This window comes from Cuculus canorus, chromosome 5, assembly GCF_017976375.1.
Source record: "Cuculus canorus isolate bCucCan1 chromosome 5, bCucCan1.pri, whole genome shotgun sequence".
Lineage (NCBI taxonomy): Eukaryota > Metazoa > Chordata > Aves > Cuculiformes > Cuculidae > Cuculus > Cuculus canorus.
This window is the reverse complement of record NC_071405.1, coordinates 68,128,652-68,142,706: the sequence shown is the minus strand read 5'-3', so window position 1 is coordinate 68,142,706 and position 14,055 is coordinate 68,128,652. Positions and strand designations below refer to the sequence as shown.

The 14,055-nt window shown below is 45.6% G+C and overlaps 1 protein-coding gene across 5 annotated transcripts in view; it reads right to left on the bottom strand.

Moving 5' to 3' along the window:
- Positions 1 to 14,055, bottom strand: part of ESRRB (estrogen related receptor beta) — a 167,741-nt gene that overhangs the window by 136,284 nt on the left and 17,402 nt on the right. For 4 of the 5 annotated variants that reach the window (XM_054067447.1, XM_009556837.2, XM_054067443.1 and 1 more), the window contains exon 1: positions 877 to 1,083. The exons of the other annotated variant lie outside the window; for it this stretch is intronic. The gene's annotated coding sequence lies outside the window, so the exon portion shown is untranslated. Of the gene's footprint in view, positions 1 to 876; positions 1,084 to 14,055 lie in introns of those variants that run through there. 5 annotated transcript variants of the gene reach the window in all.

The window sequence follows — 14,055 nt, the reverse complement described above, 5'->3', positions numbered from 1 at the left end:
CCGATTCTGCACAGTCTCCTTGGCCACCTCACCCCATCCCCTCAAGTCCTTCTTCATCTCAGTGCTGCCAGTCATCTCTGAGACCTCTCCCGACCCAGACCCTTCCCGCCCTGCTGTTTGGAGTACCTCAAAACTCAGAGCATTACCCCTCCAAGAGAGTGGAGAGAAGGAAGGGGGAAAGAGCAGGAGCCTTTTCTTTGAAAGTAATTACAAAAGTAGTTACTCATATCTGCAAGAAAGAAGGGGTTTGCAAAAGAAATTAGCATTCCCTTCCTCTGCTTCCCAGGCAGTCAGAAACTCCCCGGCACTGAGCTCATCCCAGGTAAAGGAGCAGGGTTACAGCACACAGTGCGGGAACGAGCTGTGGGGTCTCTCTGTGGTGCTGCTGAGATTCATCGCTAGTTTCAGTCACTCAGGGTTTGCTCTGAGGTCGCTTTGCACTGAGAGAACGTGAAGGAGAGGCCACACGCGTGGTCCAAACAGAGGTGGCAGTGCCAGGGAATGCCAGGATAATGTGCCCAGCGCTCAGGCAAGAGTACCGCAACTGCCCCCCTCAGCCAGCTGGAGCTACACGCTGGAGCCAACAGCCCTCACGGCTGAGAAAGAGCCAAAATCCCAACACTTTCCCTACTGACAGCCTTGGCATATACCACCAGACGGTATCCCCCTTTGCAATGCCTCTGAGGTGCCGATGGGGAGCACACAGCAGCCACCCTCTCACACTCCTGGCAGAGCTATAAGCTGCAGAAATGCACCCTGCATCCATCACAGATATTCGGATCTGCTGGAAGCTGAGCTGCAGCTCAGAGGTAGCACAGCCTGTAAGAACTTACATTGTCCTCTGTCCACCCCACCTCCTTTCCACCCCCCACTTACCCCGTGTAGAAAGACGTCACATCCAATGAGGACTGATGGGGGGCGGAGGGTAAGTCTGTCAAATTCTTAACTTCAAGTGTATTTACCCAAAGCCCCTTCGAAACAGCAGCCTGAGGAAGGTCTCGGTTGAGTTTTCGTTTCAGATGCAGACATTTGGTTGCTCAGTCCCTCGCTGCCGCTTTAGTCCGTGCTCTTGCCACACCTGGACCTGTCCTTGCCTGGAATAACCAGTCCCTTCCATCGCTTCTGCCTGGGGCCCTGCTGCTGCTGGGAGGGGAGGCCCAGCTCCTTCCCAGTCCCCTCCCTTGAGGAATGTGTCACGGGCATGGCCTCACCTATACTCACTCACACATGGCCAGGCTGTGGCTGCCCACTGAGCACAGACAAGGAGATCACAGTACCTTCTTCCCTAAGACGTCACATACCACACAGCTCTCCTGTGCTCACAAACTTGGGAAAAAAGAGCTCTCATCATGAAATCATAACCTTTCTCCAGGACCTTTGTGCAGCATTAAGCTCTGGGCAATAAGTGGTGGATTCAGCCCTCTGTGTCTTTGCAAGGCTGGGGCAGTGGCACCACAGCAACAAAAACTCCAGGAGAAGCAGCTCTGGTTTTATGTCACACAGCAAATAAGAGCAAGTTAGCAAAACAGAGCTGTACAGGGCTAACTCAGCATGCTCTGAACGAGCTGGTTTGGATTTTGGCAGAAAGATAGCTTCGTTCACATGGACTTCGTATCCAGATGAGAACCAGGATTTATTAACTCAGATAGAGAGCACCGTGAGATTGTATCTAAGCTATCATTGCATGGTGCTCTCCTGTGTGCTGTAAACACACCTTTAAGTAGCATAGACAAACCAGAACTGCTCTCTCTTGAATACATCATGTGCTTTGCTAAGAGATCCTGGGATTCATTCGCCTGGCAAAACCTCACGGAAACTTGCAGGACAGACTGTCTTCTGCTCTAATGAAGCCTGTTTTCCAGAGCTTGCTGTGCTACACCTCCATCGTTCCTCCAGAGAATTTTCTTTTTGCCACAGTACCAGACAACACAATTCACATTTTTAAATTTGTAGGAACACAACGTTAGAAAATCTATAGCCTGTGGAATTTTTTTCATGTCTCCTTAAGTTTCCAAAGAAAACAGTTTATGTTTTAAAGAAAGTTGTTTTATTCTTCACTTTCTCACTGGTCACTAGCTCGGGTCCAGGCAAAAAGCAAAGATCTAATTAGGAGGCAAGTGGACTGCTGGTTGTAACCACGGGAAGTTTCACATTTCTCAGCTGTATTGGCAAATTCCCCAAGTAAACACTTCCTTAAATCTCAGTCGCTCTTTCCTGAAATTTACCAAAAGGCTGAGTATTGGAAGAATTATTTTGAAGTCTTCTACATTACTTACTATTGTTCTGAGCAGTGGTAATTTGGAGAAATTATTACTTACTCTGGAAAACTTTAATCAAAGAGCTAACAAGACTTGACACCAAAAGCCACGATATCACGAAGCAGCCCCTTCCCTGACCTGCACCTTGAGTACCTCTTTCAAAGGTGATTTCTTCAGCCATGTTCTCCATAAATGCAAATGCTTTTCACCTCATTCTCTGGAATGCGTGAGTCTGTGTGGAGAAACTGCTTCAGTATTGTTCCATTATACTTGGGAAATGTTACCTGTTCCCCTTGCAAACATTGTTAAATGAGTCGTGAAGATGGACAGCCTCAGTGGTCCACATAATGGCAAGATGGCAAACAAAATCTATTCAGCCGTTCACCTTTACTTCATGGTACAGAGCAAACAAAAAGTAAGGAAGTTCCCTGACAAAAAAGTCATTAAGGCTGTGACACGACAGAGATGACTACATAGTTACTGTTCACCTCTGAGAGTTAGTTCGTTTTTCCAGATGCCTCATAAATGATAATTTTTACTACAACTAATTACAGGCACACTGTGGTGACTCCCCAGCCAGACTTGTAACCCTTTTATGTTATTGTTATTATTATTATAAGAAGCGTTCAGAACGTGGGCCCTTTGACACTACACACCACGCATATGTAAATATGCAAATATGGTCTCTACTGCAAATACTTTGTAATTTGAGGCCTAGTCCACATGATTTTCCTATAAATGTAACTATCCCACTTCACAGGAATGATTTTATAAGAATGTTGCACTGAATAAAGTTATATAAGTATAGTCACATTTATGTTAACCTAGCTTACATCTCCAAAGAAGCTATGCTGAACTAAGTATGTCATACTGAAGTAATATTCATGCCAGAACTGTACCAGTTTAACTATACGGGGATCCAAAATCACAATGAAACCAGTACTCACACAGTCTAGGATGAAGAAAACTGGGGCACACATAAGCAAGAGGACAGAAGATACAGTTAGTACAGACCTGAGCAATTTCACATCTGCACTTCAATTTACCTCCTGAAAGAATCTTGTACTGAAAATTTTGGGTGTGCATTGCCTTCTCAGGTACCTGAAACAAAGATGCCTTGTTTTCAATAGCTTTCTCTGTTGTGTCTGACTGGTTTTCTAACTGTGTTATACAGAGGCTGCAATGTTACTCACCTCTTTTTAAAATCCAGGGAATCCGCATGCATTAGCAGCATTATGACTATCCAGAAAGAAGGATGCTCATGCCATCCCTAGAGGATCTATAAGAGACACTGACCAGCCAATGGATCCTCTGATGCACATACAGTAAGATGTGAGCCTCAACTGAACTCTTTAGTAATTGGGGCATTTGGACAGTCCCCGTCCCATATGGATTTCCTGGACTCTAATAAAGAGTGAGCTCATTCTGCAGTCTTTCCCTAAGGTATAATAATAAGGTCTTCCTTCTCTACCTGTCACCTATTTCATGAAACTTGTGTGAACTTAATACCTGACAGACTTCTGACCGGGTGCAAAATGTGTTGGAAATAAGGTAACGGGCTCAAAAATTACACAGACTCACGCAGTATTGCCTTCGAAAAGCAGGCCTAGTGATAAGTCTGACTTAGACCGACCAGGCTTTTTTCTAAGGAACACAATGTTGCGATATAATCTGAATTTCTTTTTCTTTAAAACTAACAAACAAACAAACCTTAACCAAACAAAAAAATTCCACCCCGCTTTTAAACCAAAAAGAGCTGGATATGGAATCTGGAGCCCTCACCCGTGCAGCGCTCAGCTTCATCCTGCTCCACGCTTCTTGCACTGCCATACTCCTCCTCGCCGACAAGCATGTCCCACCTCGACCCCGCTCTGCTTTACATGTAGCATAGGAAGAGGGCAGGCAAAGGCTCCACAAGTGCTCCTGGATTCTATGATTAGTTGCAGATTTAGGGACAACCATTTCCTTGGCGCCCAGCAGGTGTGCATGGGCTAACAGCGATATTTCCCATGCTGATAAATTGCCAGTTTTGTGCATAAACCCTTGGAACTGAAAGCCAAGTTATCCTTCCAGGTTTAGTGTCTCTTTTTACCAGTTTCTCTGTTTCAACCCAGCTCTGTTCACTCTGGGTCTCATACAGAACTTCAAGATTTGAATTGACGATAGTAAGCTGCAACCTGGACAGCCTTTTTCTTTCTGCCCTTTATTACTCCAAGGAGGCTGGATAGGTCCTCTGCATGATCAGAATCCAACTTCCTACTAGACAGATTTCTTGGAATAAAAAGCAGCAGACAGCTATGTTCTCTAGAGTCAGATCTCAGGATAAATAGGTCTGGATTGTGTTGGTCCCGTATGAGGTATCAATGCTCTGTCTTTCTCTTATCACTCCACTCCTCCCCCTTCACAAACCCAAAACACTCTCTGAATAATCATCACCGCACCGATTTCTTCCCTCTGCAAGGGAGCCTAGAGCCTGGACTGATATTTTTAGGTAACCCATTTGCTCAGTTTTCTCTCCCCTCTGTGAATAGATCCTTCATTTCTTCTAACTCGTATTGCCAGACGCATTCCTTGTCTCTTTCTTGTGTTGTCTCTCTCTCAGAACTGTAAATGCAGCACCTACTGCTTAGATACCGGACTACACTATCACTTTATTCTTGTTTTTTGTGTCTGACCAGAAGTAAAGCACTAGAGACTGCAAGGAGAGCTTGAAAAAGTAGTGAGTGGTTGAAAGATTATGTAGGAAGTCATGTAAAAATACCTATTAGTATTTTTATGATTCATCAAAGCTGAAAAAGATCCCATTCCAAAGGAATGGGATTATAGATCCAGTCAGCAAAGGCAGGTAACCTACAGCTGAAAAAGTTTCTCATCCAAATTTTCTCCTGTTTCATAGTGACTGTTGGCATAAAATACCACTACTCTGACATGAGGAGGCTTTGGTGCCAAGTTTGTGAAGTATGAACAACAAAATCAGTGACAAGGCAGGAGAGGATCAGTCAGTCCTCACGTGGCTGTGTCCAGCCCACGCTGCTGCTGCCTCAAAGGAGTTTTCCCTTTCATTCTAACCATATCCTGGTTTCTCATTCTTCCCTTCTTCCTCTTCAGGAATCTTAGGAATGTCTTTTTACACATACATCTTCTTTCAGCCTGTGTGCATTGTCCTACCCACCTGCTTTTTTAGCTCATGCTTTCCATTCTTGTTCCCAGTCTTTCCATTTCCCTTTCCTTTTTATTTTGGCCCACAAACAATCCCCTTCCCCAGCATGTCAACAGCAGTGGGAAGTAACCTAATTAATAGCTCCTTGATAGCCTATCCCACACATGCACACACCCATCCCCCCAGTATCCCACTGGCAATTCAACAGCTCTCTCTCAAGAAAGGAAAATATTTCCATACTAATTAATAACAACATCGGGTATTTCTGGGCGGAAGGATCTGGGAATCCCATCTGGGCCTAGATCTCTCGAGCTGACGGAGCAATTGTACCTCAAAGCACATTTCCTCTTTCAAATCCATGTGTCATTAACTGTTTACACTGCTCTCTTTACCAAGCATCTTCCTCAGACTGGATTGTTTGTTAGCTGGTATCTTTGCAATTGAGCTCAGGCTGAACTCCTGTCTCGCTCAGTACATGGCTCTTGCTCAGAAACCTACACTGCTTCCCTTCTTTCTTCCCCAGCAGGATTCACGTGACCCAAGGACCTTTACATGTTGTGGTTCTCAAAGGACACTGATGCTTCCAGATGCATTTAAAATGTCTCTGTGGCTTGACATCCCTCGAGAGCCACTACACTGTTTCTGCCACAACCACTCATAAAAAAATCAAGCACTGTTTTCGTAGCGTGTCTACAGAGGAAGAGTGGTTCTCAGTACTGACTGATCCACAGCACAGATGTTTTCTGTCCTGTCTTTACATAGGAGAAAGGAAAGGTAGGAAATGCTTCACTGAGGAATGTGTTCAGAGATGGGCTTCCAGGAAAGAAAGGGAGCATGTGTGAATTTTGCTATCCTATCTTGGAATCACAAAAAAGGGGAGACTTGTGCCTCTTGCCTCTAGAGGTAACCTGAGATAATGCAACTAGTTGCTTCTTCAGCATCAGAGCCCAGCAAAAGAATGAAAAATGAATAAAGAGTGGGAAACACTAGTCTTTCTGAAAAAAATGCAAAAGTCAGAGCTGTTCCCAGTGAGGAAAAACAATAGAGGTCCTATACTATCTATCAGCTCCTTAAAGCTGTCACAAATAAGCAAGAGTACCTCCGAGAAGCCCTATACAGACAGCGTTGTGTTAGGGGACACCAGTATTGAAGTGAAGCTGCCAGACCCAATCTGACACGTTAGAGGACAGCAGGCTGTCTCCCGGGACCGCTGAAATAGCTGAAACACCAGGAGCAACTACAGAGAAGTTCACAGAAAGAAAGAACCAGCCCACGAGCATGGGTCTTTCTTCCACACAGAGTGAGGTGGAAGAATACTTTCAGATAAGCATTTAGATAAAATAAATTAACAAGGAGCACATTTACTAAGCAGTGGGACAGTGAAAGATGTCTTCAAAACAGAGTCATAAGGAAGGAACTGTAAAACAGAATAAAGAAGGGAGAGAGGTGAGGAGCCTCCACTTATTTTCACTCAAGTACTACCTGCACAGCCTCCACTGCATCATATAATCCATGTAACCAAGCCAACCTTTTTCTGAAGAGTCTTTTATCCCCTGGCTGCTGCTCAAGCCTCATTGCATCCCCGTGGTCCCTAGTACCTGCTCAGCCACAGTCTTGCCCGGTCCCCCCATCTCTACGAACAACCATCCTTGTACAGCAAAGCTGTGTAAGGCAAAGCACACGTTTCCATCCACAAGGCTGAAAGAAGGAAGGATGGAAGGGATAAAGGAAGAAAAGATCCCTCTTAAAGGAGGCGAAGAAGGATGGAGACAGAGGCAAATAGGAGGGAGAGTGAGAGGGGCCATAAATTCCCTTCTAATTCCAAATAATTCCGATTACACGGATGAGTAGTTTTCAATCAGAAAGATAATCTCAAAGATAGATGGCAGGATAATTGCTCGTCGGCGCGACGTAAATATTGTGTCGTTTCTATTAATCTCAGCGAATCGGGTGTCAGGGCTGTCACTCATTCATCAAACCAAATTAAAAAAAACATATTAAAAAAAGAGAGAGATGCTGGAGGGAGGGGGATGTGTGTCCAATAAGCAGCTGAAGGCATGCAAGGTAATGAATGCTGCTTACATGCTGTTTGTATTTTTCGGTTTATAAAAGCTAAAGGTAACTCAGGCAGTAGGTCTTTATTAACCTCTCAGTAGGGACTGCAAGGGGCACTGCTGCATGCAGAACAGAGCAATAGGGCTACAGAATGGAACTGTGGTTACACAACAGGAAGGAAGTGGACAACAGGCCCTAGATATTGGTGCTGAATAGTCTGGACATTAACAACAAGCAGGAGGTACTGCAGAATCACAGTGCCTGGAAGAAAGGACACCGGTCACAGGATAAACCAAAGGCAGTGCCTTCATCTGACATGTGTAGGAGTGGGCAGGGAATGAGAGTGACGTGGGGAGGTTAGCAAGCAGGGCACACCATACTCCTTTGTGTGCTTTCCCACCAGCTGCAGGATGACAGCATGACTCTGCTCTGCTGCTGTCTGTATCCCCTGTCTCCGTAGCCTTGCATCCCTAGGCATTGTGCATCCTCCTCTCCCTGCCCTTGGAACCTGCCTAGCTTCTGGCACCCTTTTCACAGCTCTTTGCTCTCCCAGACAGTCACTGACTAGTGAATGGGATTAGTTCATTTCTGCTAATCCAGAAGGACTGATTATCCCCCACATCCTCCAGCACTCTCCCTCTCCTGGGACCCCTCACTTGCCTGAGAAGGTGCCGTTGTCTGGGACCTACAGGTAGCAGCTTGGGTGACATGACAGTTAGTCACTGTTTCCCCACTGTGCACAGAAAAGTTCCTTGGGAAGACCCTTATCCCACTCTAATATCCATTTCCTGAGCTTTCACACCTCTTTCCCCAGGTTAGGAGCCTTAGCTTCTGCACATGGGATTTTCTCTCGTGGATGCTGGGATGAAACTACCACTCGCATCCACAGCTGGCACAGCTCTGCTGGTGGAGATCGGGTTGGATCAAGCAACCCTGAAGAACAGTCTCTTCAGTCAACATTCTCCTTACCCAAGGACATAGTCTCATCTTTCCAAGAGTGGAAAACTTCTGTCAGATCGTAGCCTTCAGCCATGCCATCTTGTGCTGCAACCCACAAGGCTAGATAAGCATTTGGACAAATCACTGCCCCAGTAAACTCAGCCATGGGCAGGATGCAGTTCATAACTGCACAGGGAGGTTCTCCAAGGACTGTTTAAGATCGCTGCTTGCTACTGTGGTGTGACAAGAAGCCCTTTCAGTGTATCACAACTATCTGTAGTCACCAAAGTGGTGCTCTTTGAACAAGTCACCTCAGTTTGCAGTTGCCTATGTATCGTTTTTGTGAGGCTTGAAGAAAACTGCTCCTTTCCCTGCCTGCAGTCTGGAGAGGCCAAAACACTGCCTGAAGCTTCTCCTCTGACTGACATGTTGTAAGTACTTTGGGATGAAAACAATGCAAAGGTATAATGTTTTTAGAGCAGACTTAGTTTGTCAACCAAGGCAAATTTTGCCCTCCTGAGGTCCAGGAAGAAGCTGACAGGTTTTGGCTGTAACTTAGCTTTGTGCTTTGCAAACAGTCCGCTAACACAAGGACCTGAACCAGTGCCCAGGGTCTGTCTTCACTAAACGGATTTGAAAAATGCTAATATTTCATCCTTGGCCACGTCAGTGTTTCTATTCATTTAATGCTTTTGTTTGCTAAGTGAACTTATTTATTTTAAAAGCCATTGTATGGGCAGCTCCTGTTGAAAGTTGGAAACAAATTCCCCATGGACATCCTCATGCCAGGCTATGGCAGAACTTGTCCCAGTGTAGGCAAAGATTCATTAGGATTGAGTGCTGTTCTCACTGCCCCCTCCTCTGGGACTGAGGGAGCAGGGAGACTTGTCCCAGCAATACTTTTAACCTGTCAATCCAGCCAGCAACGCAATATCCGCTGGGGATTTCAGCTGCTTCTGTGATCCTGCCTTATCTCCCTACATCCCCCGGTGTGCCCGCCACTCGGTGAAATGTCACTTCTCTCCCCCTTCTTCCAAGATGGAAGTGAACTTGTGTGCCTGGCACGGGGGGCTGACAGACATGAGCTGAAAGGCTGTCAAGGGCGCACTGAAATGCAGGTAAGCCACACTGTGTCAGATTTCGGGGTCTAACACTGCAGCTTTCTGTCTCCTCTCGGACTACCTCTAAATGGAGCCTTTGATAGGCAGCCAGGAGCTGTCATCACAGAGTCAGCCTCAGAAGCAGGAGGGTATGAGCACCTGGGAAGAACACGCCAATGAGCAGAGAATAGCAGCGGTATTGTAAGGCTGGGTAATCCGGGGAACTAGGAACGCTGGGACAAGGAGTGAGTCAAGCATCGGGCAGTGGGATACACCAACTGCATTCATCCACAAGTCCCGGAGAAACCTCAGTTCCACAATGACTACTCAGGAGTGAGGTGTTCCACAAAAACACCCAGCGTCATTTTCCATTTCCCATGGGTGGGGACTGTAGCAGCCTTTGACTTCCTCATGGTTGGAGTCAGGGCACCTAAACGTGACTTGATGCTCAAGAGGAATATGCCTCCTCCCAGTATGTCACAGTAAGCACCTGGATGGATCCCTACTACAAAAGTCTGAGCTCACCCATGATGGATGTGATAGAATAAAATGCCATATTGAAGGGAATCTCCATGGTTCCCTCACTCAAGGGCCTGATCCCTATACCTGTGCAAGCTGGAGTTACACTTACAAGCCTAATTAATCACAACCATATAAACTACATACAACTACACATAAATAATTAATTTACAGCTACCAGTTAAGCCAGTTCTCAAACTCTGGAACAAGGGTTGGTCCTTTGCTTAATGGACTCCTTTCAAGGTGCCTCTGACACAGGTCGGCAAGGTAACAAACTGACAGTCTACACCTTCCAGTAACGCTTTTTTTCAGAGACACTCTTGGAAAACCAGCGGCTACGGAGTGAAGGTTCTGTCACAAAGGAGAAACTTGATGAAACTGAAAATGTTAGTAAAGAACGAACAGCTAGTCTTTGGCCCAAGACCAGGTCAAAAGCTCTGTCGCCCCAGCGTCTATGTTAGGACTACCGAGGTATTTTGTAAGTCACCTCGAAACTGAGAAGAACAGGTGGTAGAAAACCGCAGATGACAGCTGTGTTTAAATTGATCGGGGTAAAAGTGGACTGAGAACCTCAGAATGACAAAGTTGGATAGAAAGGCAAACAATTATGGCTGAAATCCAGTTCAGCCAAAGCCAGGCAATGCAGCCTGCCCTCAGACAGCACTTCCATAGGGCTGGAATTTCCAGATGAATACAGGAAACATACACAGTTCAATGGAAATGACCTTTCACTCTACAGTGGTGGCAAGTAAAAAAAAAGCAATAAGACTTATTCAGATACACCAGGAAGGAAATACTGAGTGATAATGGATATGAATTTTTGTCCCCTTACTTGCTCTATAGTAGCACTATCTCTGTATGCTGGAGGAATCTCTTAGGGGAAATGTCTCTGCCCTCCTTCTTTTCCTTCCTTGGATACCACCATATCTAAGGTATGGTAGTATCTAAGAGCACAAGGCAACCGTGCCCTCAAGGAGAGCTTCCATAGTCAGTTAGCACTGAATACCTTCTGGAAGAGAGCAGAAACAGGAGTGCAAAGCTGGGAGAAAACAGTGCTTGAAGAATATAGACTATATGAAGCCACATTAGCTTATGGGACTTAACCCTCCCATGGTAGCACTGAAGATACAGATTAAGCAGGATTAAAAATAGGATCAGATAGGTATATGATTATGATGTGATCTACACTGGCTCTCCAGCCCTCTATTCTCTCACTGACAGCAGCCAAAACTTGCCATAAAACCCCATAGTAGCTTGGGATAGTCTACTTCCTCCCATAAAATTATCATTCTGACAGTCAGAGATTCAGTCAAAACTCATAAGACCCTGAACATCAGAGAATAACGGTGCACCCAGCCCCTCGTCAGTGACTGGATGTCAGCTGAGGGAGCCTCCTATAGGCTTTATAGATAAATTGAGGGAGATATGAAGGACTGCTCTTCAAGGGATGGATTTTCAGAGTCCTCTTACATCACTCACTGTCCAGAATTGCCACCTACTCCTGGCAGGAGATGTGGGGGCATATTTACCACATGTCCCAGCTGAGCAGGAATGTCACGGGAATAACTGAGCACAACCTGCAGCAGTGGTCCAACACACTCTAGGATGGCAATAGGGCAGGTTCCCCAACAGCAACAAGGGTGGATGCTAGCCTCCAAGAGCTCTGCTGCTGCCTGCTGTCTTTCAAATGGACAAAACACAAAGTAGGAGTCTAATGTCCCAACAAAAACCTGGGACTGTCAGGCCTGAGCTGGCACATTAACAACTCCCCGGCACCAACCTCATTACATTCCTGCTTCTCTACTGGAAGTTTTCCTGTGGATGGTGTGGACCAGGAGGCCATGTTTGAGCAGCTCTCTGGAGACATGTGAGGGAAGCACTAAAGCAAGCCAGAGAAGATTGGTTATATTACATTGGTTATTGATTACACTCATTTCCTCTCCTGTCATTCTCCTGCTCCTGCAATGCACTAAAATCCTTTTGCTCCCACCCATGCTCCTCATCGTGATGCCTTCTGACACTGTCATTGGCTACACTGGCGTGCGGACATCCTAAAGATGGAGCATCTTACAGAGGTCATGGGTCATCTTCTCCAGAGCATGCCTGCTGACTCAGCGAGGTGCTTCTGACCTCTCTCGCACCTGCTTATCCATCAGCAATCGGACACAGTCCATAGTCCATATCCAAACCTCACTGAAGCCTCTTGGAGGATTTGCATAGACTTCCACAAACAAAGCATCAGACTAATTCTTCTCTCCAAGGAGCACAATCTTATTTTTTCCCCAATGGGCAGCAAGTCACCAAAATTCAGACACCAAATGGTTGCACCACCTTCTGGTACTATATAGTCTTTTATGTTTCTCCTCTTGACACAGCACGTGCAATGTGGTTTTCTTTTACTTGCATGTGTCCTGGGGGCAGGGACCTTTATTTCTTACCTTTGTTTCCAATTTCAAATCCCTTTGCATCTCCACACTATAGTCACTGGTTACAGTGCTCCCAATTTAGTATTCTTTGAAGATTTAATTAATGGTCTGTTTACCTCCTCTTCCATATATCTAATGAAAAGGATTAATCATACCAGCTGGAACACTGATCCCTGTCCCACCTCACTGGCCATTTCAGGCTATTAAACACCAAGATTTCAATGGCAAAGACCAGATGTTTCTGTCTCAAGCTTATATGATTCTTTCACAATCATCATAGCTTGACAAGTTTTAAGTTCCCTGTATCCTTTCCTACCTGGACAACAAACACAGAACGTTAATGGGATTTCATATAGAAGAATTAAATGCTTCACCAACATTCATGTAAAACATCAGACAAAGGAATTGTAAGAGAATAAGAAACAGCAACTGAAAGCCAAGAGCGCTTGCCCAAACTAGTTTGCCCTCCATGCTATCTCTACAGATGTCATTACCTGCTCTCAAGACCTCCAAATCATTCCTTTCTTTTCCACCTCAGTTTCCAATGAGGTATGTCCACTGCAAGGAACTCAGTGTTTCTACCATCCCTATCCCTTGTTTCCAGCCTCCCTTGAGCACATTTCTCCCACAGATGTTACCTTACACAAAAGCTACGGGTAGGGAATACAAGGGTACATGCTGAAGAGCATAAATATTTGTATAAAAGTGTCTTTCATTTCCACATGTAGTCATGCCAGTGGATGCAAGGGGTCACATTGTGCCCTAGAAAGTCTCTCACTGCAAATACTCCCATTTAGAAGACAGAGCACATGGAAATCTCCCTTTCAGACTGTAAAAGCACCATGAATAGGACAGCTTCTCAGCAGAGCTGCTTCTCTCACCTGGGGCCACTGCAAGTGAGCTGACAAAAAATAAACCAACATCTGATACTGGGCTGAAACCTGCCTTCTTGCTCTGAGGCCAGTAGCAGATCAAAAGAGGTGCTCCCAATGGCCACCTCTTCCCCTCTGTCGGCTGTATCTCCCTTCTTCCTGGCCTGCTGATGCAGGAATTGTCTCTCCAGACTTCTTGCAAGAAGGAAGTGGACACAGGAAGCTCTCAACATACAGAGGAACGTTGTAGCTTCAATTGCAACTGCTGCATTCAGGCTGCTTGTGAATCACTAATCCCGATGCTGACAGGTACACCTCCAGGAGAGTGAGACCAATGCTCCAGCTCTCTCACACTGAGGTTTGCAAAAAAAACAATTGCCTTTTTTTTTATCTGAACTTTTCTCAAGGAAGAGGGCAGGGCAAAATTGTCCTTCCATTGTACATAACATTTGCTGGGGTTAGAGTACAGGTCCATTTTCCTCCCTAAGGAAGGAGAGGGAGAAAGAACAGACAAGGTGAGGGCAGATGCCCAAGCATGAAAGCAGATCACCCTCAGTGAGAGGCGGAGTGTCACTGCATGGAGGTGCATGGAAAGGGCTTTAAGGCCCCTTAATTGAATCACTGAGACATGTGTATTTCTGTGAAATACATGTACTCACCCAGAGCCTATGATTAGGGGGCAAGTAGCAAACCCTCAGCTTCATCAGTCATTGCTTAAAGGCCAAT